Genomic DNA, 27979 nt, shown 5'->3' on the forward strand with positions numbered 1-27979 from the left:
CATTTTGTTGTTCTTGTGAGTGCAGGTGAGTAGTACAATATCAAAGTGAACACATCTCTCGTTACCTTAGGAAAGCAATCATTGTTGTCCATTAATTGTAGATGGATTAACAAACCATGAATTATCATTCTACTGAGAGACAGATAATTCACATGTAGAAATGATTAAAGACATTTTCCAGTCTTTCTTGGAATGGATGTCTCAATAAATCTACCTCAGGGTCAGTGCTAAAGGACATTGTTAAGAGCTTGAGCAATACAACTTCCCTGCTTAAATAATAAAATCATAATTTAAACTGCAACTTGTACTTGCTTTGTTTGATATTCAAATCTGATGATCTGAAATGTTTAAGTGTGAATAAAGAAAACAAAATCTAAGGGTGGAGGTGAACACTTTTGTAGCTCTGGATATACATATATATGTATATATATTCAGTCAAAATGAGTCTGAGGGATTTATTAACCAAAATCAGATGTGAACCAAGGGTATGAAGCAAAACTCAAAGAGAAAGATGGTAAACAACTCAATGTTAAAAAAATATATATACACGTAGCAGAAAGAGAAATCCAGCCAAAGGACAATAAGCATAATAGAATCATAATAAAGAGAAGTGGACAGACAAAAATAAAATCAGATGAGTAAAGACACTAATTAGAGTCTGACAAAACAATATAAAATAAAGCTACTAATTCCATGAAGTAAATAACAAATTTGATGCTGAAAAAGGAACAAGCCTGAAAAACAGCCAGATTGATTTCAGTGAGGCATGAACACTTAAACCTATCAAGTTTACACCTGCGCCATGTCTCATTCTATCAGTTTTTTATCACGTAGCTCAGTGCGCACACTGAGCGCGCACACGCACGCAAGCTTCCTAAAACACAGACACAAACACACACCAAAGATTCACAAACAATCACAGTTCTATTTATTTAATGATACAATCAAGGTCTTGCTCAGGAGACTACAGACGTCACTCTCACACCATAAATCAACGCCAGCTTGACATTTACAAGACAACATAACAAGAGGAATACATCTCTGAAACGCAGACCATAAAATTCCACCTCTGCTGCAGGGGATTTCCTGGTTTCTAAAACAATCCATGTTCTTATGTTTCTATTTGCATTTCTGTATCATTATGTACATTTGAACTAAATTGTGTAAAAGTACCTGTGTATGTATGCGTGCCTGTAAGCGTGTGCGTGTGTATTACATTACCTTAAACACTTAAAACACTCTCAGTTAAAGAACACATTTGTAGTTTTATTTGGATTCAATAAAGATTCAGTTTCAAATGCATTTTGACTTTTCAACAGATGATCCTGTGCATTGAATCTTTAATTTTTACCAATATTGCTCTGCTGAAAGTTTTATTGTGTTGCAAAAAGGAAGAATGAATCCATTTAAGGAGTCTGACAGGTTATGGATGGGACAGTTGCAAGCAAAACTTATTGTGCTGATAACCTTTGCAGATGTCAGTGTGTGAGTCAGACACACGTGGTTTGGGTAATAATAGGTTCCTTGTTATACTGTTGGTTGCTCATGCCTAGATCTAGGTCTAAAAAGTGATTTTCAGGGGTTTTACGTAGTGGAGCCCCCTTGATCTGTACAGAAATGTTATAAGACATGAATTTGACAGGTCTAAATTGGAAAGGGTGAGGCTGGGAAGGCTGTTTAATTGCCCTCTCGGGACAAAATGAAAATATCTGTAAACTTGAAAAATGATTTTAGAGGAAGGGTCTTGACATACCTGAAAGCCTTATAGGAAAATTTCACAAATATGGATGTAGGTGAAAGGCAGAATACACAGTTTCTGTGATGGTATGAAGGCGAGACATGGTTCTGGTAAAAAGGACAAGAAGTGATCTGACTGCTAGAGTATTATTGCAGAATCTTGGAAAAGAGCCTCGACATGTTGGGATATAAGCACTGGAAAGTCTGGACAGCTGCTAGTTGGTACACAGATGTTAGGTGAAAGAAAATATTATCTTTTTGAAGGAGAAACAGAGCATCAGCAGAGCTCTCTCTGAGGTGTCAGACATTTTTATTGATTATAAGTCTTAGTTGAAAGATATTTGGAGTGTTGTCTTTTAATAGGTACATTATGCACCCTTTTATTCTCCTGTACAGTGATTAAAGAGTCACTTCAAGAGTTCAAGTATGCATTTGATGTCTAGGTAACCACAAATTAACATGAGTTTTTATTGTTTATACCTCATAGAAGTAGCATTAAATATAAACATAAAATTGAAAGATTCATAACATTGGGGTGTCAGATTATTCTTTTGCTAAGGAACCAGTCAATAATAAAGGAAAACAAAATAAAACGTGTTATTTACTTTATTGCACCTTTAGGTTTTGTCTTGTATCATCATATGCATTTCTCACAAAGCATTTGTGTCCCCACAAATCATAACCAATTGCAAAGACATTTTAAAATGCATATACAGTTCAGAGACCACAGTATTTGCTTTTGACAATTCAAGGGTATTCATCCATTCACTTTGACTGTGTGAGAAACAAAAAGGGAAAATACAAAAGGAGGAAAACGGGGTATTGGGTCTGGACAAATGAGGCGGTGATCGGTGCTGACAGTTCATTATGGCTGGTAAATGCAGCTCTGTGGGGGAGGCTGCAGGAAATACTGGAGCCCTAATTGGAGCGGATGGAAGAGATTCTCATCTCAAAACAATATCACAGCTATTTACATGCTTGAACCTCTGGCGACTCTGAAAGTTGGGACATTCCTTTTGAAGGTGTGGATTAGAATACAGTTTTGTTGTGGGCTTGGGGGATTTTGTTTTGCATCTTTTCACAAGTATGTGCTTTTTTTTTATCAGAACCTAATATACAGTGTGTGCACAATTATTGAAGAAGTCTTATGTTTGTTAACCACCAATACACTACAGTGTATTTGGTCAACTTAAAATGTTAATAAACTTCAAATATGAATGTTCAAGAACATGTAGGTTATTTTTTATTTTCATCTGGTTGATTGAAAGTCATGAACAACTAAGAATTTTCCAAAAAACATTTCTGACATAAAAAAAGAAAGAATCAGGGACCCAGATACTCACCCCTTTTTTCAATAACAGTGAATGACTTATGGAAAAAACCTTCTGTCAGTTTCCTCATACCAAAAGTTCAGGGGTTCAGGGATCCATGCCATAAGTTACCTATCCAGCTGTGGACCCATCCAGCTAGTCTGTCAAAAGTCACTCCCACTTTATCAGTCCAGATAACCTTTGAAAGATCTGTCTTCAGATATTTCTTGACCCAGTGTAGACACTTGAGTTTGACTGTCTTGTTGGTCAGGTTTCAGCTTTCTTTACCTTGGCCAGCTCTAAACATTGTACACTTTTACGTGCACCAGGCAGGTTGTAGTATGACAGAACTGGAAGATAATGAGCTCCTGGTACCTTTACTCTTGATTCTTCTCAAATTCTTGGCAGTTAATTTGCATCTTTTTCTCAACATGTTTCTTCTGACCTTGTTGGCTTTTTGCAACAAAATATTTGATGGTTCTGTACCATCATGCCTCAATATCTTAGCAATTTCAAGAGTCCTGCATCTTGCAAAGACACTTTTCTTCAGTGTCAGTTAAATCTTTTTTATAGCCTATTTTTGCCAAAAAGAAAGATGTTGACAAATAATTATTCACACCTTGAAATAGGGTATTGACATCAGTAGGACACAAACTTCCTCATTATACAGATACAGCTCGTCTGCTATGCTTAAAAGTGTATTCTGGATACACTTCCAAGTGTATACCTAAAAATAATATGGTTAAAATACTATTTTCCCTAATAATTGTGCACACACAGTATAGTGAGGTTTTACCATATGCAACAAGTATAGGCTTGCATGTAAGTATTGCTATCTTCAATAAAATATACATAATTAACTTCTTTAAAAAAAAAAACCAATATCTATATATATATTGTATTAGCAACTACATCAATCTGTGGTCCTTCCAGAAAATGCAATAATAGCAGATTGTACCGGGATTTGGAGAACAATATACACTTATTTTTATTTCTGATCACGACTGAATTAGAATCTACAAGAATGTCTTGATACCATAATATTATATATAACAATATGTGTGATGGTTTCATATACGTTACACAAAGTTAAATATAGTGTGTCAACTACTCCACGTTTATGTGAAAAGTTCTCATGATAAGAATACTTTTTGCAGCCACTGTATGCAATTTTAGAAAATGTGTTGTGCTGGGTTTTTTAAGACATGGTGCTGCATAATGTTATGGGCAATTAAAAATCTTCAAAATTTGTTTTTTAACTTATCTGCAGTACAATAGTAAAGCATATTTGTGAAATTGTTAGCTTACAAACTATTGGAAAAATAAGATGTTTTTAAAAATGCTTATTTTGCCTGCTGTAGGTTTTGTCCCCTCTGACGTCATCAGTCCTGGCGGAGAGGAGCATCAGGGTGGTGGATGACAAAGTGAGTGTGACAGAGCTTGGGGTGCAGTTGGTTTCTGGACTCTCTTTGTCCCTGCAACTGAGCCCTGGAAGCAACAGAGCAATTGTTGCTACTGCAAGCACACAGGAAATCATAGAATCACCGACGCAGGTAAGACTCTATCCAAAGAACATGTTCTTTCAATTTGTCATGTTTCATTAGTGTTAAAAATATTAGGTCCTTGTATTACCTGTTATAAAATTTATATTTTTATAACTAGTTCATGGCTGGATCAGAGTCAGTGTTGGTTTATTTTCACTTAGAATATTTCTCATATATTAAAGTTTTCTTCATGTTGTTTGAAATTTAGGGACAGTCATGACCCATGAGAGTTGTTCAGCCTTTTTACCATAATTAAAACCCACTACTGCTTCCCTGGAGCCTCTGGTTTATTTTGGTCCTCATTTGAGGGGAATCTGTAGCTTTCTATTTGTGTTTTTTGTTAATTTCCACACTACTGGTGTCACACCAATTTAAATTTGCTATGTTCTGTGTTGTTTTCACAGGAATCCCTCATCAGTGCCTGGCTTCAGTTCAGTGATGGATCTATGACTCCTCTGGACAACTACAACCCTGCCCATTTTATCCTGGCAGCCACATCTCTGGATGAACAGGTGGTAGTTGTGCAGCAGAGTGCAAAGTGGAAGTGGCCTCTCATTTCTGCCAAGGGGGAAGGCCAAGGTTTGCTTGTGCGTGTTGAGATGAGTCCATCAGAAATGTGCCAGAAATCCAAACGACGCTCTGCTTTAGCCACAGGAATGGTGAATGTACAGGTAAGGTTTGGCCAGTCAGAGGAGCAGTACAGGCAGCCAGGAGACAAAAGGACACTTCCAGATCCTCCATATTACGGTGGCTCTATCTCTGACATGGACACTGGGTTAATAAACCGTGCAGCCACGACCATTAGAGGCCAAATTCCAGTGAGACCTAATGGGGGTCGCTTATCGTCAGACAGTGGGAACAGAAACTTAAATGACTTTTCTGAATACCCAGAGCTTCCTCGGAGTCGTAGTACCGATGATGACTTATTGCCATCACGACGTGGCCTGACAGACCTGGAGATTGGCATGTATGCACTGCTGGGAGTCTTCTGCTTGGCCATCCTTGTTTTTCTCATCAATTGCATCTCTTATACATATAAGTACCGAAGTAAACACCTATCTTTAGAGGCCACAGAGACTATGCCCCATGCCCATGACTGGGTTTGGCTTGGTCAAGAGGAGGGGCTTTGTCTGCAGCAACAGCATGAAGAATTGACTGGTACCTTGGAGGAAGGTAGTCAGCTTTTAAATGGAGGTATCCAACGCACTATTATGGATGGTGGCGGAAGTAGCTCAAGTGGAAGAGATCTGAGGAATGAATCACTTAACTCACCGACCACCAAGAGGAAGAGAGTGAAGTTCTCCACTTTCTCTAATGTAAAGTCTAGCAACGGATGTCCAGTGCTTAGCCCACTGCCACTGGTGCAGACCAGTGATATAAAATGGGTTTGTCCAGACATTGAGCTTGGGACTCAAAGGATCTTAGGAACTACATGGAAAAGCTTAATGAGAATGCAATTAAGAACACAGCATAAGAGGTTCTGGGTGTTTCCGTTGAACTAAAAGAGAAACTCACCTGAATGCCTTCATCATACGGAGGGAGAGAATGGAAAAATATATATGACAGAGTGAAAAACCAATCTGATGGCTGTAGTTTAACTGAAGACCTCACCTTGAAAACTGAGTCAATGACTCTCTTACTTTTGATTCTATAACAGTTCTCAGACATGGTCAAGCAACAATTTCCAAGACTTGAATTTCCACAAAACAGCATAGCTAAGGTTCAAACGTGAAAATTGTATTGTTGCTTAAATGTATGTTTTTTGTCTTCTACTAAGCTCAATATTCCTCTTTTGATTTTACTTCTTTTTTTTTCTTTAAATCATGTTTTACTGTTCTAAATGTGGTAATATTATTTCAAAATATTTTTCTCTTATTTTCTAAAGTTATTGTCGGTCCTTTGCTATGAGTTGACAATAGAGCCTATGAATCAACAATCTGAAGCATTTTGTACTGTATATAAATGCAGAGTTTGACTTAGAGTTACTATATGTATGGTAACATTTTGTAAAGTGCTGTTTGATTTGGTTTTAGTTTTGTTTAGTCTCCAAAAGTCAGATCCATGCATGATGTTATTTATGAGGAGCCATGTGTGTCTGATCTGAAAATATGTAGATAACTAATACTGTTACACTTGGAGACAATTTAGTACTGTATTATTAAATTCCTTTATCATGGTTAAGTTCTGGACTTGTATGTTTGTATTAATTGAATTAAGTTTCTTGGTCCCCACATTTTCTATTTTTGTGTATATTTAGAGATCACTCTCTGAAAATACAAAAGTGCTTTACTGCTGAGGACGTTTGCTGAGCAGCTTTACTGCTCAGCAGTTTTGAACTTCTCAAATTCTCTGCAGAATTTGAGAAGTTTTGCAGAAGAAAAACTGTGATTCCTACCAAACCACAGAAAGACAATTGCGTGCAACGCCACAAATTTATGGACGCTTCTGGTAAAAATGCGTTAAAAGCTTTGGAGACTTTTTTATCTCATGTTACCAATTTCCTCTCTGGGTATGGTGGCAAGATAAACTCGGGTTCTTGTTTATCTTAATTTCCCTTGTTTTGAAACTATTTTGCTCAAAATGTGGATATGGGCAAGTTTAAAGTATCAATGCAATTAAACTTATTTCGTATTAAACCTATTTCGTGTGGATCAAATGGACTAAAGCTGGGGACACATTACAAGATTTTTCACCCGAGTTCACCCTCAATTATTAGGTTGGGAATATTTACTCTGTACCAAGTCAACAAGGTGAGTTGGCATAAAAACCTTCTTGCCCAACATATGATTTAGACTTGAATCTACAAGCCTAAGGGTGGAGCCAACCTGATCTCTGTCATTATCAAAACATGTTTGAATATTTCTGGACACACTTGGAACTGATAACCTATCCACATACTAACGTGTGTTACCAATAGCCAGTGAAAAGGAGAAACTGGGAACAAATGCTTTAAGAAACAGACAAACAAACAAACTACTTTATTTGTTACTCTACCACAACAACATTATATATGTAAATGCTCTGGCCATAATGCAAACTTTCAACTAACAAATTACAATTTTAGAATAATAAAAAGAAAAAGCACAGAGAAATGCCTAGATATTCAAGAAGAAAACAGTAAAAAATATTCCAATTAAAATAAACCAAACAGTTCACATTATTACACATACAATTAATGGAGCTTCATATAATGAACTGTCATTGTTGAATGATTAAACCAATTTATTATTCACTGTTAATGTTTATTTGTCTGATCCAGCCAAACATTTTAATGTCGTCTGCAAAGAGCTAACATTTTTTGATGAAAGCTAGCATTGGTTGTGAATCCAAGACCTACAAACTCACAACCTCAAATACCAGTTCCAAAGCCATGTAGTGTGTCCCCAGCATTTTTTGAATGATACGACCACTTGTGTTTAATATTTGGAAAAGCTACTCAGAGAAATTGGTCTCTGTGTTATGTCATATTTATTTTCAACGGATAAGCGGCAGAAGATGGATGGATGGATGGATGGATGGATGGATGGATGGATGGATGGATGGATGGATGGATGGATGGATGGATGATGGATGGATGGATGGATGGATGGATGGATGGATGGATGGATGGATGGATGGATGGATGGATGGATGGATGGATGGATGGATGGATGGATGGATGGATGGATGGATGGATGGATGGATGGATGGATGGATGGATGGATGGATGGATGGAAATAAGTCCTTGAGAACGACTTAAATAGTACTTATAACTCTAGTCATCTGAAATTACTAAAATACAGATATTTTTAAATTCCGAAAGAACCATTTTTTAAAATGGACACACTTGGAACTGATAACCAACTGTTATCTGTTAACATTTTCTCTGTCACGCTATAGCGAGATTTTAATTATGCTTATAAATATTTTGATCTTTTTTTTTTATGATTTTTAATATTTGTTTTTTAGTTATTTCCTAATTTTATTTTTTTATTTTATTGGGTTTTTTTTCCTTAAATTTCATGTGCCCTCTCACCCAATGAATAAATGTGCTCATTTTAACAGCTTTTCAAAATGTCCTTTTTTTAAGCGTGAGACTGTTTTTACAACATTTACACATCTTTTGGAGGGGGTGCAACGAGTATTGTGAAACTCATTGTTCTCATAATTCTCCATTGTATTTTATCTGAGTTAATATCTAAGCTTTCACATCCAACTAAATTGTATCCCAAAAAACTGTCATTGGAATGAAAATTTTTTAAAATTTGAAATTCATGAATTTGTGATCTCTATTCTGGTACAGGTATTATACTGGTTCATTCTTTTCTACTGTGCCTTTTTGGAGAATTGGCTGCTTAATTAATTAAATATGATGTCAACTCCTGCTCTTTTGTGTGATTTGATAATCAGATCTCAGCCTACCAATTATTATTTTATGTAAATGGTTCATTAGTATCAGTTGCCACCATTATTAACTTTTACTGTAGCTGACAGCTGAAAGTGAAAGTCTGGTTCACAATGGATGGGAAGCAATCAAGATAAAAATTTAACTTTTAATTTTGAGGCCATAACTCTGAGCTGGAAAACACATTTTCCAGCTGGACAACTATTCAAAACCTGTCGTCCACCTATAGATGGAGAAAAACCTTTTATCTTGTTGAATTAAAGCAATTCTGCTAAGAAAAGAGGGAAAAAGTTCCCTTGACAATCCAGAAAAATCAAATTTTTTTTACCAGCTTGAGCCACAAAAAACACACCCTCCTCCACTTTCTGTCTCTTTGTCACCGAGGAGCTCCCAACTGCTACCGCTGTCTTTCCTTCCTCAGTTCTTGCCGACTTAGACATCTGCCTGCGTCCTCCATGCTCAAGCGCTACGTATCTTTCCTGCTGACACAAAGATCTCTGAGTCTGCACTCCAGCTCCAGTAACCGGAACTCCTGTCAGGTATAATGGAACACAACCCTTACACCATTATTAACCATCTCCTGTGACATTTGCCATGTCGATGTATTACTACTTTTCTCATTTCATAAACTTTTCTGCTGTTGCTATGACAACAGTCCTCAACACAGCACTCTTTCCTTCCTATTTCACTCTTTTGACATGTTGTGTGACGAACATCACCAATTACACTGCTGAAATCAGCAGTATACAGCTGAATGTTTTTTTTTTTTCAGTACATGCCTTACAGTCTAGCAGAGGTCTTGTTACAAGATCAGATTTTTACGTCGAATAAATGCTCCTTACATGTTGTGAGCCACAACATCTCTCCATTTTATTATAAAAACGTAGCTCTCTTAAAGCTGCTTACAGTCTTATCTTACTCTCCGCTCTATTTAAATTTGCAATAATGCAACACAACTAAGTATAAAAAAGCTTGATGTATTAGATTCTGAATATTTCACTTAAAACGTGAGAAGTGTGATTTGTTGGTGGTACAAAAGTAAGTCAGGTGTTCAATAATACATTTTTATGAATTCAAGGTATTCTAGAAAAAAAAACACAACCAGAATGTGGCACTATAGGACTAGGGAAAGATTATTTGAATCGGATCAAATCTTTTTAGTCAGGAACATAAAGTGCCTTGACTTGAAATTGCTGAATGACTTGAAATTCTCCCCATTTTGTCAAATCACAATCATGAACTTCAGTGTATTTATAAGAATTTTAATACAGACCAGCCCCGGCTCCAGAAGAGTTTAGGGCCTGACAGACAAACACAACATAGTGCACAACTGGAAAGTTGCAGGAAATGGGTGTTTTTCCATTTTTTTAGCAAATTAAATTGGAAAAATCTGCATTTATACTCAGCCAATCATTAAAATAGTCAATACATTAAAAATACCTCACCGCTAGTACAGCTGCAAGTCTTTTGAGTTTACCACTACCACCATTGTATGTATAGCGGCAGTCTGAATGCATGTTGTGTACAAAAGTTAATACCACTCAGGACTGCATTACAGAAGGAGGTTGTAGAGGTGCTATCCATTTCCAGGCACATAGTGCCTTCTTATAGCAAAATCAGTAACTATCTTACATTCAGTTATTACAAAAATGCTGTTTATGTCAAGAGTCACTTAAAAGACATTTGACTTTGCAATTTGACAACTTAAAATGTCTTTAAGAAACACTTACTGCATTACATTTCCGACATTTCCCTTCACCTCAAAAATTATCCTCCTTTATGCCATCCACATCTGTTTTAGGAGAGTTCAACTGAAGTGTAGTTTGTTTGATGGGCTTAGTGGAAGTGCAGTTCTCCCATGTGATTTTGCATTAGCTACTAGCCATGTCTTGATTTTATTAAGGTGAATTCAGTGAGGGAAACCCCTGAAACTTGGAGGACAATTGCCCTTAAGGACCAAAACACACAACCTCTGCATAAATTATGCAAAGTAAGCATGTAAAAAATATTTTCAACAGATTTCAAGTTGGCTGTTCATTCTGTTTTCTTTTCTCATCAACAACCTTTTTTATGAAGTGCTTTAACGCCAGCCGTATCTGAAACGAGGTGCAGAACAATAAATGTTGTGAACTCTTCAACCTCTTTGTTCCTTTGTTCTTGTTAGCATGGACTCTGGCCAGTCTAAATTCCTGTTGCCCTGCTGCTTGCCTGCTTGTTTGTCAATGGTTTTGTGTAGATAAAGTGAGAACAATGACCCTACATTCAGTATGTGCCTTTGTTTCAACCTGATTTATGGGTTAGGATCATGCAATTAAAACAGGTTTGAATGTAGTGTTGTTTTTCCTCATTTATAATATGCTGACAATAACAAAACAAGATTCATTTCACTTTGGCTGTATTTGTGCCTAAAAACCAGAGCAAGTTGAATCAAACTTGGGAAGATACTAAAGGACTTGTAGCTCTGAACAGGAAGCCACTAATTCATTAGGGGGAAATATATGTTGGCAGTTTTAGGTGGGTGCAGCTGCTCATTGGAAATCCCAATGGTAATGGCCTTATTGAGCTCAAACAGGAGAAGAGGTTGCAACACTTCCTTGTGCTGAACTCTGAGAAACACTTGTGCACCATGGTATCAGTTTTGTGCCTATTAATCTCTATCAGTAATTGTGTTCTTAATAGGGCTGCTGTAAATGAATATTTTACTCCTTCAACCAGCAGCTGCTGGAGGAGAAAGGCTGCCGTTCTCCAGGCATTGCACCAGGCATTTTAAGGATGCTTATTGGTCCCCCAAAACGATGAAAACCCGGGAATTATCACCAATCAATAAAATCGCCACAGGCCGAACTTGAAAACTGGATGTTATGCCACTAACACTTAGCTTTTGTCAACAACTCAGAGGCGGAAGTCAGAGCTCTGCGCAATGCAAGTAATGTCCCAGCCAGAACACAGTGCTCTAAATTATACAACATAAATTCATGAAGCAGATACATTTTCCTTAAGAAATTTTAATATCGAGGTACTCAAATTATTTAAGGAATCGTTTCAGCCCTAGTTAATAAGTCTATATTTTTCCTGTGTTTGGGAAAGAAATGATTATTTGGGTTTCCTAAAGTGTACATGGTGATTTTCCTTCCACTGTTTCCTATAATTTTAAAAGTTGTCGCTGTTTATGTTTATGTTATCCCTTTTTACCACATTTTACTGCTGCTCCTCCACATAGAGAGAGAAGTCAATTAAGATAACTCAGCTATCTGGATAGGATGCTTCCCAGATGAGGTGTTTTGGGCACGCCCCATTGGGAGGACATCCAGAGAAAGACCGGATCACATTTCTCCCAGCTGGCCTGGGTTTCTCTCCTGGAAGAGAATCTCAAGCTGTGGAGAGTATGAATGTATTATTAGTAGAACTGTCAGAGGCTTAGGGCCATTTTAAGGAGGATGTAGGTAGCCTAAAATAAGCTTAACGATGTCTATGGGTAAACTCATTAAAGTTGTCAGTGATTGGAACCAAATGGTGCATCTCAAATATATCAACTGATAATGTGACCTGTTGCAGCAAACAAAGGAACACGCTGTGTGTTGTTGCTAAATTGGGGGTTTCCTGATCATTAATGGGTCGACTAGTTGATGTCTGTGTTAATTTGTGCTGCTCCTGTTGATCTGCTTTGGTCTTACTTTAAATGAGCCGGTTGCACATAGTTAGAATCTCATTATGAATGATTAAAACAAATCGCCAACAAGGCCTGACCACTGATAGCAATTTGAAGGTCTCAGAGCACCTTATATCAACTACACTAACAAGGCCAATCAGGAAAGTCCAATGTGGGCCATAATTCCTCACAAGAAGTGTTTAGGATTTTAATCACTTTCCAGCTGAGTACTATGCTGTAAAGTTTTGTGACTTGTGCTTTAGAAATAATTACTTACAGATATTCTATTTTAAATAATAAATTATCTCATAGAAAGACTATTTTAAAAACTTAAGATTCATACAGTTTGAATTAACATAGCGTTTTGGGTGTGACCAAAACATATTTTCACATGTTAGAAAAAAGGCTGATTTTCTTCTCTTCTTCTTCTGTCTTCATCTGACTCAAAATTTTCTCAGCTTTTCTATTTCTATGTACAGCTAAGATTAATCATAGCTATCATTTCACTTCATTTGATAATAAGACTGAAAGAAAAAGATTAATGAACGATTATCAAAGCCACCGATAGACCGTTTCAATCACAGTCAAGTCTCACATTAATGTCCACTGAATATGTCATTGAACATAGCAAAGGTTTTTTTTTTTAAATAAAGCCAGTTAACCCATAAAATGGGATCATTTTAATGGGGCAGATTATTTTAGTTGAACTCATTATCCTGGTTATGTCAAAAAATGACACCATCAAACGGCTAATATACAATAAAATTGGAGCATGGTTTAAGCATTAGACTGTCCAAAGGATGACAATGTTCACATCGGTAAAATACATTGAGAGATAATCTTTTGTAAATATTTCCCTTAAGAGAGTGATTCAGTATGGACTTGAGGATAAATATCCAGGACTATTCTTTTTTTTTCATCACTTGTTTGGCATATGACTCAACTGCAAGCGTATGAAAAAACAGAAACAAATAAATAATACAGATAGAAATGTTCAAAATGTTTTTGATCAGAATCATGCATTACTCTGTTCTTGAATTGAATAGTGCAGATAAATCTGATCCCTTTCTCGCTTGCTGAAAATGTCCACATGCTGTTATATGAGAATCTTGTTAAAGAATTCAGCTAGGATTCAGAAAGAAAAAATGATTATAGACTTGCTTATTATACATGCCTATGGTCTGAAATATACTGCTGCAATTAAAAAATAGGCTCAATACACAATATTGAAAGGGATAGAGCCAATTTAAAAGAAATGTTTTTCACATGATGGCACGGTAATAGGTGTTAAATGGAACAAAACAGTTGAAGTAAAGGATTTGTCCCTTTATGTAAAAAAAAGGATTAAAACTTTTACCACTTTTTTGTTATTAGTGTGTGTTTTTGTTTTTTTAAGTCAGATGGGATTTCAGACTGAGTAGTGAGACTACACAAGATTCTAGTGGGAACTTACGTATGTAATATCTAAGAGGTATTATTCCAAAAACTTCCCAGAGGTTTTCTGCATTTTAGCAGTTTTGCTGTCCTGGATAATTATGTTTTGTCTTGTGCTTTGTTTTTAAATTTCACAAACCTTTGCTTTAAAATTTCACTTTTATAGATCATCATTGTCTGAGAAAAATAAAAAAGAAGATTTCAAATATTTCTGAGGATGAAGATTATTAGAGATTACTAACTGAGACAATTTCTAAAAAAGGTGTTGTGACTTGATTTCTTAGGAAAGCATGTTCACTGCCTCAAGTTTTCTCATTAGTAAATGGAGAACTTTAGCCTGAAAGCCAGCAGTGCATCAACCTTAAATGTGTGAGGGAGAATCTATTGATCTTTCTCGGATGGGTCTGGAGTCAGAATGGGATGTATACCATTATCATCACTTCTTTCTTCAAGAATGTAAAAGCATATTCAATATTTTTGCAAAGTAAATTGATATAAAATCCCTGAACATCTCTAACTTTATTACAATGTGTGCTTATATACATAAATTTAAATAACTAAATTCTGATCTTAAAGTTGATGAAGCCTAACCCACGAAAGGATTGTTGTATTAAGTTGTGACCTAAAGCACATTGTTGCGTAAAACTGAAAAAAAAAAAAAATCAGATTCTCAATATACAACAAATGGCCTACTCAAAAATCCATATTAATATATTGTCAACTACATACATACATAACTCCAAAAAAGCCTTATTCATCACCAACAAAAACAATGATTCAACAATTTAATCTCCCGAATCAGTAACTCAACTTAATAATATGTCACAAATGTTCAGGTCTCCAGCTGATCACTTACCTCTCTTAGTCTAAGCATGACAAACTCACCTTGCCTACGTCCACACTAATGTGTTTAATCTTGCTTATTCTTTTGCAATCTTGGGTTGTGAGTGCAATGTGACCGTCTCCGGCTACATGAGTGAAAAATTATCACGAAGAACACATTTCCTAAGAATGGATTTTATTAAGTTTGGAGCGATAAAAAAGGCACTTTGATGCATAATCAATTCAGATAACTGGTTGAAGGTGCTAGGTCACTGTTCTCAATTGTTTCAGACCAATTTAGCATTTGCCTCAAGAGTGCATTTCCACCCTCACCCACAACCCCCCATCCGTCTTTTAGTGCCAATAGTGCCTACCTTCTCTGTGACCCAGTGTTTTCCAGGCAACACAAATCATTAACAAAAGGTCATGATGGAAAGGGGCTCTATATTTAACGTGTAAAAACGAATTAGATGATAGGTGTTGGAACCTGGAAGGAGCCTGCGCTGTTAAGTCAATTCTCACTTCATCTCAGGCTTACAATATATCAAATTACAGCCCAGCTGCAGGGGTTTACATCCGAGATTAGTGATGCATAGGGGAAGAGGCGTTTTTTAAGTGGATCCTATACCTCAGACTCCAATCAATAAAGTCTACTCTTCTCACCCCTATCCTACATGCTACTGTTTTTTCCCCTCTTCCCACCTGTCTTTCTCTCAGCTGTCTAAGCCAATCTCAAGGGTGTATGCCTATGTTTGTGTGTCCCGATTTGTGTATGGGCTGCTTGTGTTTTCCTGTGATTGTGTTTTGGTTAGGTGAGATATAATGTAGGACAGGCTTTGGCAGCTCCATTATCTGGGTGGTGTCAGCTTGTCCGCCTTTGCATGCTTCCTTTCTTTAGGCCCACTTTCCCAATCAAACATTTATTTGCTGCCCTGACATCCCGTGTCAAGCCTCTTCTCGCTGTCTGTCAGTGAGTTGGGGCTTACTGTACTGATAGCTCAGCAGCTTACAGGCCTGCCGTTGCTGATATGTGACCTCTGTTCTCATTCTTTCTTCAAAACTTTCCAACACAAAGTCAAGAAAACAGCCATCCAGCACTATGCTGCCACCCCTGTACTTCAAAGCTGAGATTGCATCCTCAGCTTAGACACTTTCCCCAATTTACATATTACATTCCCTGTTTTCGATGTGCGCTTTTACTGTTTGCAAGTGCTGATGAGCCCCTTTTTTCCTTTTTGCAGAAACAATAGATGAGTAGAATTACAAACTGAACATTGGGTTTTCATGTTGCTTCTTTCTGTCTGAATGGCCTTTCAGCCCAAATGTGTAAAGGGCTTATTTTTATGTAGATAAAGCTCCTCTCTAACCAGCTTAGGCAGCATCTTTATAACGTCTTTTGTTCTGGAGTTGATATGCATATTTCATACCAAACATGTTCATCTTGGGGACTTAAGAACCTGTATCATTTCGGTTTCATGGTGGCTCAACATTCCTATGGTATTTTTATTTGTATATAATTGTAGGAACAGATGAACGTGGCACATTCAACCATCTTGACCGTCTGTGGTGATTCACATTCCTCCTTCTGATATCTTGCTTTCTTTTATAGTCTTGTGATATACTAAAAACAGTGTATGTGTGAAGTAATACCTTTTGTGTCTTATTTTATTGGGTATGCTAAAAATATTTTAAGAGTATGAAATCCTGCTTTGATTTTTATGCTGCAATTTTTTATACGATTGTAAAGTTTTTAAAAAAGTTGGTAATTTGCTTATTAGTTGAAGAAATGCCTTAAATTTTATTTTTTATGTTCTGTCAAAACGGATCTGCTTTCAGTGTGAGTGCTAGCTGACTTGCTCAGAGATTTAGCATATGATTAAGTCAGTAATTGGGGGTGAAAGTGTAAACAGATAACTGATTCAATTAACCTTCTTACGCATTTCCAGTCATAGACAGACATTTAGCCTCCTAGCCCATAGATATCTTAAGAATGCAAATGGTCGACGAGAATGAGACTTCAGCAGCAGATGGGAAACACACTTTCTGGGGCACATGGCAGCTCAATTAATAGTGTTAAATGTAGAAATAATTCAGAGTGCCATTTTATCATTCACAGGGGAGGATAAAAAAAAATAGCACGGAAATGCCATTTATCCATACTGCACGTAGGAACAAATTGAAGTGACAGCGAAGAGTGAAGCAAGGAACCAGGGCATTTTTGTTATTGGTAGCTTAATAGTAAAATGGTTTTGTGTAAGTTTTTCATTCCAAAAGTACAGGTTCTAAGTTCAGCTTGCTCAAATTGCAACTTAATTTATTTAAAGTCACTTTTCAGTGTCCATATGTGCAAAGCTGGTGAAGACATAAAGACTTACAGGTATAACCACAATGAAAGTTCACCTTATAAAGTATGCATTGAAGGAGGCTAAAGAAAATTCATGACACACTTTTCAGAGTTCTAATTATAAAACCAACAAAAAAAGAAAATCATGCATAGTTTTGTTTTCTACTGTGCAATGACGCAATACTTTGTGCATAAAAACTCATTGACATTTGTAGTTATGAGTTTACAGAAAGTGGAAAGGAGGCATTACTCCTTTTTCTTATACACTAAGAAGGTGGCATTTTAAATGATACTGGCACAAATATGAAAAAAATATTGAAGCCTTTGAGGAGAAAAAGTCACATTCTGCTTCAGGTCTTAATGCTTGAATCTATAAAAAAAAAAACATTTGTTTTTGACTTTAACAGCTGTGCAATTTTAATCAAAGGATAAACAGGGACACCGTCTAAGTTCAGAAAAATAATCTCTTTGCTTTTATTTCTTTTCTAGAGTCATATGATTTTTATTTAATTTCCTGCTATCTCCTTCCTGATGCCAACAAAAAATCTGCTTTCAACCATCTGTCTCTCAGTGCAACACATTCTTTTCTCTTCTCCCGATAGAAAGAAGGAAAATGACGATATTTTCAGTAAAATACATACAACAGAAGCAAATCTTTTTTTTCACCTTTCTTTATTTATCATTAGGTACTCAGAATTTGTAATTTATTCTTAACCAGAAAAATTGCACACCTTGTAAATTATACAACCTGCATGCACACATACATGGTCAAGCACAGGTATGCACACAAGATTAAAGGTGGGCATGGGGGGAAAACAAGGGAAAAGGTTACACATCCCTAGAAGTAGTGGCAGGAGGTGGAAGTCTGGGGCTGAAAGTGGGAGCAATAGAGTGTTTGGCCAAGAGGAAGGTGCTCTGAAAGAACATGGCCTAGTGCTGGTTGCAGTGGAAAGACAGAAGTGAGGAAGGTCAATGGCAAAGGAGCCTCTGGGGACACCAGCGAGGGGTTGGCAACGTGTGGAGCGGGTTCAGAGAGTTAGGACGCCTCTGTGTTGTGAAAAACTGCAGCAGTGAGGTTACACTTCACCACTGCAACAAATAAGTCTCTTGCTGTTGTATATCTCTGCATCACAATAAAACAGAGATACAAGATAAACTGAGGAGCACACACTAGATTTAGGACATTTTTGTAAACTTGTAGAGACAAACCCAAAGTTAGAGGCAATCATTTTGAACAGGTACTCCTCAGGTCTACTTCCCCTCATCCAGCTTACTAGGACTCAAAACTGTGAATAGACACAAAGTGTAGGACGCTGACAGGGACCATCCAACGCTCTGAGATCTTTTGAAGCTGGAACTGTTGTTTTATTTTTAGCCTATTTTAGGGTTGCACCACTGTACAAAAGTTTATGCATGGCCTTGTCATTGTTCTACTATGCATTGCTGTATAAACTTCTGTATGCTATGGATAATCATGTTAAATACTTTTATGGTATTCTATCTCGCAAGAAGTGAAACTTTTGCTTAGAATATTGTTTTACTCCTAAATTGTGGCCAGAATGGTTTTCCCAATCAGAATGTCTCCTCACAGCAGTTTTGCAGGAAATGAGCTTAAATAAATCTCAAGCTGAACCTTTGATTTTTCCCAATTGGAGTTGATGGTTAAGCTGTCTGCTGTGATGGATTGGCGACCCATTCAGGGTCCACCCCGTCTCTCGCCCAACAAATACTAGAGATAGGCACCTGTCACAAAGTGACCCTGCAATGATACGTGGGTGCAGACAATAGTGGGATGAATATTCAACCATTTACAGAAATAGGCACTGTGAGGAACACTAACAAATTCTTGGTTATTTGAGATAGACCAGGTAATTTGGAGCAATTGAAAGTTTCACAGTGGCACTGTTACACAAAATAGATTTTCAAGTTTTTTTTTCAAATTATAAATGAGGATGAAATAAACTTAGACATGGTTAACTGTAGGAAAGTCTCACACTTACAATGACTCACAAATCAAATTATTTCTTGTGAAAAAAGACATAATGTAAACTTGTAGAGACAAATCCAAAGTAACACATGCAAATTGAGTTGACAAAAGGGTAATCTTACATGTAAACCAGCAGGTATCCTTACTGGCAATGAAATCTGCTACTTCTGTGCATGTCAAGACTTGTGACGATGATTGGTTGCTTCTTTAAAGATGACAAGAGTCAAATACAGTAAATTAGAGTATTATTGAAATGGTCATGTCAGACAGTCACTCAATTAACAAAGTGAAACACAGTAAAGTGATCCATTCTAATTTATTTAATAGGTTTGTAGAGTCAGAATTGTTTCTACCCTAATATGTCAAATTTAATCCAGGGAAGAAAATTATTATTATTTATTTATTTATTTTTTTACTGATTTAACTAAAATGGAATTTCATTTTAGGGCCTTTAGTCATTCTATGATCTTAAATAGTGTGATCCACAGTGTTATCTACTGTGACATCATCAGCTTTGCATCGCTTTAAGGCTACAAGCAACAGATTACAAAGTGAGGTACCTCAAGGCAGCAAAGGGAGCTAATAAAAATGTGTTTCGGATGAAAATGAAAGACCTAAATCTAAATAATGTTACACATAAAAGCAACTCAGCTTGGTTTGCTTTAATAAAACACTTGTACAGGGATTCTAATTGTTTAACCATATTATTTTGGATATTTTATTTTAGTCTTAAGTTTATTTTCGATACACACATTTTCCTCCAACTTAATCATGCTTATTTGATTTTTGGCACTAAAATTGCTTGTGAGTTATAAAACAAAGTGCTTCAGCAATCAGAAAATCTTCAGGGTGCAGTTGATTCACTGCCAGGTTTTTGTCTTTTAACTCAAGAAACATAAGAGTAAAAAAAAGACACGATTGTGAGCTGACATGGTTCTGCTGCAACTGATAAGAAACATGCACTACCAAGTAATTTTTCTTTGAAAAAGAGATAAGAAAACAGTCAAAAAACCTCATATAAACTCTATTCTGGGAAAGACATAAGAAAAAAACCAGAAGTTATTTTGCAAAGAAACATAAACAAACTTTCAATGAAAAACATCCCATCTTGGTGGATTTACTGTTGCAAGAAAGTTGTATTTAAAAGACATATGGTAATATACAGTTAACATCAGAGAGGAACTATGCAACTACTGCTGTTGAGCAATGTGGTCTTTCACAAATATAAATCAGCTCACAATGACTTAGTTTCATAAAATATTCAATCTAATCATTCCACATGTTTAGGAAAGGGTTTTTGTTTTCCCCAGGGAAAGCTGTGCCAAACTGACCTTTCCTCCAGTGAGTAAGAACAATACTCATAACTAAATACTGCTATAGTTATCTCGCCTACTGGAGAGAGTGAGAGACATGTCAATCAGGGAGAGTCTTCATATACCCACACACTGCTGAAGAAGGCAAAATAGCTAAAAAAAAAAAACTGTGTGGGTGAGTTTCAGGTTTTGTTGAGATTTATATAAGTGTTAGGAGTGTCATGAATCCTGCCTGAAATGAAGGGTGAGTTATGGGCTACCACAAGAAAAGAAGAATCATACGAAGGTTTTGGTTAATATTTTAACTACTTCAGTAGGATGTCATTTTCTGTCAAGCATTAAAAAAAAAAAAAAAAGCACTGGACATTCATACATCTACTATTTGTTTGAGGATGACTTCTCATTTGATGTTGAAATAATTGTGTTTTTGGGATTTTTTTTAGGCTGACCACACACACACAGTTGTTTCATCCAGTTTCATCCTGTTTACAATAATATAAAAAGAAAATAACAATGATAAAGGAGAGACTGGATTAAGACTGAAATTCAGAAAATAACTTCATTGAAACAGTCAAACATTAAATAAAAAGGTGAAACATATGCCATATATGGAGTGGTCTTAAAAAGAACTGGTTCACAAGATTTATAAAAAGCAATAAATTACATTTCAATTGCTTACTTTCGAAGTTGTAATATGAAGTAAATTAATTTTGGCAGAGAAGGAGAAGAGAGAGGAGTCAAATAAACATCCACTCTGAGAAGCTAGCTTTATTGCCATGCTGTGATCTCTATTTTATAATAAATAGTTTCAAACATTTAGGATTAAGCAATATTTCCAACCCAATTTTAACTATTTCCACTCATGAAAAGAAACAGCACCACCAAGGGAATTCTAGGCAAATTATTTAAATATATTCATGCAATATCCAGAGGCACATAATTCTATTTTTACATTTTCCAGCAAAAAGAAGTAAGAAATTGGAAAATCTGTCGGTGACACAAAACCCAACTCATTCTTTGGGTTCTGAATTCAGTGAAGATTCAACTAAATAGAAGAACATTGCAAAATAAAATTAAAATAAAAATAAAAAAAAGTTCTTGTTAAACTTGCTTGTTCTCCGTCTCTCCTCTTTACCAAAGGAAAATGCTGATTCCCTTTGACAGAAGCATAGCAGGTATCTGACTAAATGATCACGAATTCTAACTCACATCTCAAAAAAATCTTCTCCCATCTATCATGTTTTATGAATCATCAATGATAAAATAACACATTATAATTTTAATGCTTGTCATTTAGCTCTTTGTCTGAAGAGCTAAATAACATCTATTTTGTCTAAAACATCTATGGTAAATTGTAGGAGCTCAACTTCACAAACTTTTCTGGACTAATCATGCAACGTCTAATTCTTCCTAAAGCATTGTTAGAAAATTGAAGTCTATCGGGAAGTCTTAAGTGAGACCTACAGAGTGGCTTTGGATAATCATCAGTTAAATGATATGAATTCCCTTTCATAAATGTAGCCATATGAACCCAAACATCTGCTTCACAATACTTTCAACACCTATGTGTCAAGTTTTGTGAACCGGTTTCTTCATTTCTGCATAGATGTGATAAAGTGTTGATTCATTTTACAGGCGTAGTCAATTGCTCATTACTTAGACATTCTTTTAATCCAATATTTTAATTGTTACCATCAGAACAATTGTGTGGTCTCCCCCTCTGCAGCACTAAACATTACTCCACACTCTTCTGCCTGCCATTAGTCTTTTAAATAAGCTGCAGTATCACATCATTTCGACTTCAGTTGTTCCTCGTTCCTGTGATTCTCACTTACTGTGTGGTAAGGTGTATTTTCTGAAATGCTGTAATTGAGCTTTTATGTGTTTGTGCAGTTATTTCCTGTCTGCTGATTTCTGTAAAACTTTACTTAAGAACCAAAAGTATTAAAATCAGAAATTGGACTCTGGTGTTTTCTAGTACTAATATGATAGTCAAATATGAATGTAGGTCTATATTTCTGCTTCAAGTTTGTCAAAGTAAAATTTTGTCACAAATTTGATTTTGCAGGACCTTATAATAGCTATTGGTGCTGATTTTGCAGCTGAGATAGGCTTTTGACTTCATCAGATCTTGTAAACAAAAATTTTTTTTTTCCTTTCATAACAATTTCACACAGGCAAAAAAAAATTTTTGTTATTAATATAGGGTTCTGTTGCCTATTTCTGCAGAGGCTATTCAGTCAAATATTATGCACAAAAGATTACTTTAAGAAAAAAAAAAGAAAACAAAGAAGCTAAATATATCAGTTCTTCTGTTATGCACAAAATAATGACACCAAAGGCACAATCACTGTAAGCTTTATACAAACTTACAGCTAAAAAAAAAAAAACGAAAGGCAGCGCATCTTAGGGTACTGCACAAACACTTAGAGATGAGGAACTTATCTGTCACCTGCACATTTAACAAGGGGAATACTCTTTTTGAAGTCGCTATCTTGTTTCCAGCTTCTAATTCCAATAATTTCAGAAACTAATTAATGTTTTTAAGGGATGTGTTGTAGTTATTGCAGGATAAAAAGCTTGTTCATGCACCATTTATTTCAGACTGGGATTTGGCCACAGCGAGCTTGTCGTCTGACTGCAAATATTGAGATTTATTTATTTAATTACTTATCGGTAATCGAGTTTATTTAAATATTTACCAAAAATAATAGAAAGTTCAACAATTATTTTACAGACGTGTATCTTGGGAAATCATGTCAGTAATTTATCCTAATATAAAATGGTGTTAAAAATCAACTCAAAACTCTTTCAAAATTTGTGACAATAACTTGGCTTGTCTAAATAAGGAGAAGCAATTCCATTTCTTCTACTCACATTTTATAAAAATATTTCTTCCATAACTTTTTTATAAATGTAAACTTAAAAATGGCCTGCTTATACCACCTATTCTCTAGTTGTCATTAAACCGAGCTACTGAGCATAGTGCTTCAGATCTTTTCCTATTTCATGCTGCACCTAACAAGCATTCAAATTAGACCGGTGAGGAAACACACTTGCTTGCCTTATTTCTGCACACACCTCTAAAGCCTTTAGTTGTTGGCCAGTGATCCAAGTTGAGTTTAAAAAAAGCAACGGGAGACACGGAGAGAAACTAAAACAATGATAAAATGGAAGATAAAGTGGCAAATTTATTCTCTGCAGCCAAACAAAACCTGAAACAATGGCAAACAAAACAAATTATTCAGGAGCAATTAAGCAACTCCACAAGCCTGAGGCAAGCATTACAAACAACTTAGCCAAGCAGTGGGCATTAGAGATGTAGACTCATGAATAAATGATTCTCAGATCTCCAATTTGACTTCAAAAAGATAGAGACTGAGCCTGCTATCAAAGGCACTCCATCTTTGCTAGTGTCGCAGCCAAGGTAACATCACTTTATTTCTCACTCTGCTTCTGCGAACCCCCACCTTAACCTCTTTTCTGTCTCTTTCATTTTATTCTTCATGCAACACATTGTAACTACGTCCCTTTACCACTGCATCAACGTTTGATACTGCAGCGCCCAGCCCACAGACCTCCTCCTGTGGGTGTCAAGACATCAGAAAGCAGCAAAAGTCACCACCTGCTGTGTTTGCCCACGCACGTCATTGCTTGATCAGCGAAACCAATCCAGTCTGAAATCCAAGCTTGATTTCAGACATGAACTAATGCTGACAAAGTAACGTCTCAACTCTGTAAATGACTCATATGGCCAAATGCATTTAAATAGTTGTTTAATGCTTGTTTATTGAACTATAAAATTTTAAGTTTAATAAATAAATAATATTTTGACACCAATACATTAATTGTGAATATGGACTGAATATTGTCTTTTTCTTATTTTCTTTTTAATACAATGGCTGATTCAAAAGGAAAAGTGGAAACTAATACATGACACAGGGTTGTGATGATGTGAATTTATAACCATGCTAATTTCACTAAAGGCAACATTGAATTTGTTATTACTTAAGAATGAAACCATTTTTTACTGCATTGGTTTCTCTGTTGTGTTACAGTTCTATTTGCTATAGAAAATAGCCTTTCTTACCAACAACGCTGTCAGGAGTTGACCACCATGTGTCCCAGTGGATACTGGTCTACTTCACTGGCCGCCCACAGTATGTGAAGTCACAGGACTGTTTCTCTGACAAGCAGGAAACTGTCCTGGCACCATTCATCTTCACCCTCCACAATGCAGATTTTACTTTCTGAAGACCTCCTTCGACTCTGTAATTCTAGTTTGACTGAGCAATCTTTAGGAATGCAATTTTTGAACAAAACATTTTTCCAAAGGCCATGTACATTTTAGAGATAAGGATAAAAGTGCAGAAATAAAACACACAAGAAGACTCTTGAAAGATAATCAATAATATCAACTGATATGAAAAGTTCAAGTCACATTGTTAAAAGGCAGAGAAAACAAAGGAAAATGGAGAGAAGTAGTAAGCCAAGAGTGCTGCAGAATTTTTTTCTTTTTAAGAGAAAACAACCAGACTTCTTCGAGCCTCATTCCTAGTTTTCAGAAGAGCCGAGGTCAATTGCGCAGCAGACCTCAGTGATCTAAGACGGAGCATAAGGGTGAAGCAGATCTGAGCGATAGAGTGGAGCATGGACATACAGACATGCCAGAGGGATAACTTTAGACATTACAGTTGTCCAGATAGGCAGGGAGAAATCATCCCGTTTGAAGTTCTGCCTGTCACGATTTAGCACTGATTTGGGTCCAAGATGTGTAATAACACTCCATAATCACTCCAAAAATTATTTCCACATTTGTGATTTTCATGTATGGCATTAGAGTTTCAGATCTTAACTAATTTTCTATTTTAAAGAAAGAAATATGAAGAAATTCAAGTCAGAGCAATGGTTAGATGATGGAGGCGCATTTTTTTAAAACTGTGTGTAAATCTGACTACATTTTGTGGAAATCTCATATTTTTTAGTCAATATATTATCTTAAATCTTCTCGTCTTGCATGTTTTGGGTATTTTCCTACTGGCAAACACCTGATTTCCAGCAATGGGAAATTCAAAGGCATTCTGAGGGGAAAATGCAATCATTTGAATCATGTGCCAGGTGTGCTGGCACATGGACATTTTTATAAATTTGTTACAGAACATAAACCTTCTGGGACTGTGGGCTCTGAGGACCAGCATTAAGAAACACTGGTGGCAAATTGTTTATTTGCATATAATTTCATCGAGGCTCAGCAGACTGTAATGATCTGGCAACATTTTCAGGGTGTACCCTGAAAATAACATTAACAGTAAATAAGACTTTTTCTCGGCAGATGGCTTGTAAAAAAAGTTGAATATTTCTGCCTCATTTGCTTTAAGCTTAACCATGTGCTAATTAACTTAAATATAAGGTTTATTTAAAATAAGCCAGATACATTTAACTAATACAATACTTGTAGGGTATTAAATATTTTGCATAAATTTGTTACAGAACAATAAAAGATATTGGATAACTTGTGATGTTGGTTATTTCTAAATAATATTTGGGGCAACAGAAGACTTGTCTTAATGCTCCAAATAGGACAATATTTGTACATACAACATGTATGACATTATAAAAAGGCATTATAATGCCCTATGATGCATTATAATGATTTCACCATTATAATGCCTTTTTAAATAGCTTGCAGGTTTAAAACTGATTTAAAAACTCACCCAGGACACCATCCATCAAGAATGTCATTTGCTGCTTTGCATTTCTGCTTAACAACACATAAGTTAACTCTACAGATTTCTAAATTAATCTTAGATACTATATAAAAAAATTAATTTATACTTTTTAAAAAATTGTTTTAGTGTCTTGTGAAGACATTTCTCATCTCCTATAAGGAACAACTGCTCAAATAAAAAAAAATAAAAAATCATTATAACTAAATGTGCCTGCAATGTCATTCATGTTAAGGGTGCGATGCCAGCAGTGAAGCAAAACACAATGTAACGGATTTCTTTTTTTTTATATACTAAATTTATTTAATGCATTTGAGTCAATTTTGAAGCTTTACGTTTTATTTTCTATCTGACAAACAGCTATTTCAGAGAAAGAAAAAGACAGAGTAAGCATAAAAAAAACTGAAAGCGAAACAAATATCAAAAGGAATCAGTAAAAATGGCAGATGAGGCGGAAGGAAGGAGAGTAGGAGAAAATAGTTAGACAGTCGGTCTTTGTCTACGGGCGACAAGCAAGATAAATGCAACATGTGCACATAGTGTGAAGCAATGGGGAGAAAAGACAAAAGAGAAGCACAGGAGGGAATAAAGCAGTTGTCAAAGATTAAGTGGATCAAGAGGTGTTTGCTGTTTATAGAAATGTACTACATTTACAAAACAAGTTAATTTTCTCCAGTTTTATGTATGCTATTCAGTAAACAGAACTATATCTTTAAAATATGTTTGACTTGTGTGTGGTTCCAAGAGCCACATCAAAATGGCCTCAGAGGTAGTTTAACTCCCTTTTTACAAATTGTTACAATATATCTTTTCTCTGTTTTTAATGAGTTCTTCCAAAATTAAATGGTATGCATGATAAAAGTAACACAGTACAAATAAACATAGATTTGACTTGATTGTTAAAATAATACTTAATCACAAAGGAGTCATCTTGAAATTTTTATTTCTGTGGCCCTCTAAGTAGTTTGAAACACATGTGCCAGATAGTTTTGTTGTGCCAAATGTGTTTTACTGATGCTAACAAACAACACAGTCACACCCAAAATTTGTTCTCATTTAAAAGGACCTTATCCCATGGGAACCACGTTTTTAAATGAACAGGTAGTTCCTTAATCCCTGCTGGCCATTGGATCTCAGGTTTTGTGAGGAATTCTGGCCCATTGATCCAGGTGGAAGACTTTAAAAAAGAGCCAACCTTCCTGCCTCGAGAGGCTGCATCAGCTGGATTTAACTTTGAGCTGATGTTTCTCCACTGAGTAACCTTTGTGAAATCACCAATGATGGACACTCTATTAGTGTACATCATTGATCTATTGATTCACTGGAAATATAGATTACAGCATTCCTTGTTTTAACTGGCAGCCATCTTGGTAGGCGGTTGCTATGACAACAATAAACAAGCCACAACAATACCAGAACATTACAACCGTTGTTTACGTCTATTTATGATACGTTTTCTTTCCCACTCTCGTTTTCTATCTGGCCCCAAATGGAAATGAGTCGAATGTTCCTGATATACGGGATAAAAACAATGAATCATGAATTATTCTTGTTTTGTAAACAAGAATAAACAGGAGGATAATTGGTGGTGGAATGATGTCACTCCACCAGCAAAGGGAGATTCTGTGATGTCACACCCGATGCCGTCAGTGATGTCATCAACTGGAGAATTGTATGTGACACAATTCTGCAAATTGGTCATTGCTTGCAATACCCCTGACTTGTTCAG

At 36.0% G+C, this 27979-nt stretch overlaps 1 pseudogene; it reads left to right on the forward strand.

The window, feature by feature from the left end:
• The window catches only part of LOC129366740 (transmembrane protein 132C-like), a 155477-nt pseudogene extending 149176 nt beyond the window's left edge, over positions 1 to 6301 (forward strand).
• Positions 6302 to 27979: the final 21678 nt, after the last annotated feature.

Source organism: Poeciliopsis prolifica, unplaced genomic scaffold, assembly GCF_027474105.1.
Source record: "Poeciliopsis prolifica strain line A6 unplaced genomic scaffold, Auburn_PproV2 SCAFFOLD015, whole genome shotgun sequence".
In the NCBI taxonomy this organism is placed as follows: domain Eukaryota; kingdom Metazoa; phylum Chordata; class Actinopteri; order Cyprinodontiformes; family Poeciliidae; genus Poeciliopsis; species Poeciliopsis prolifica.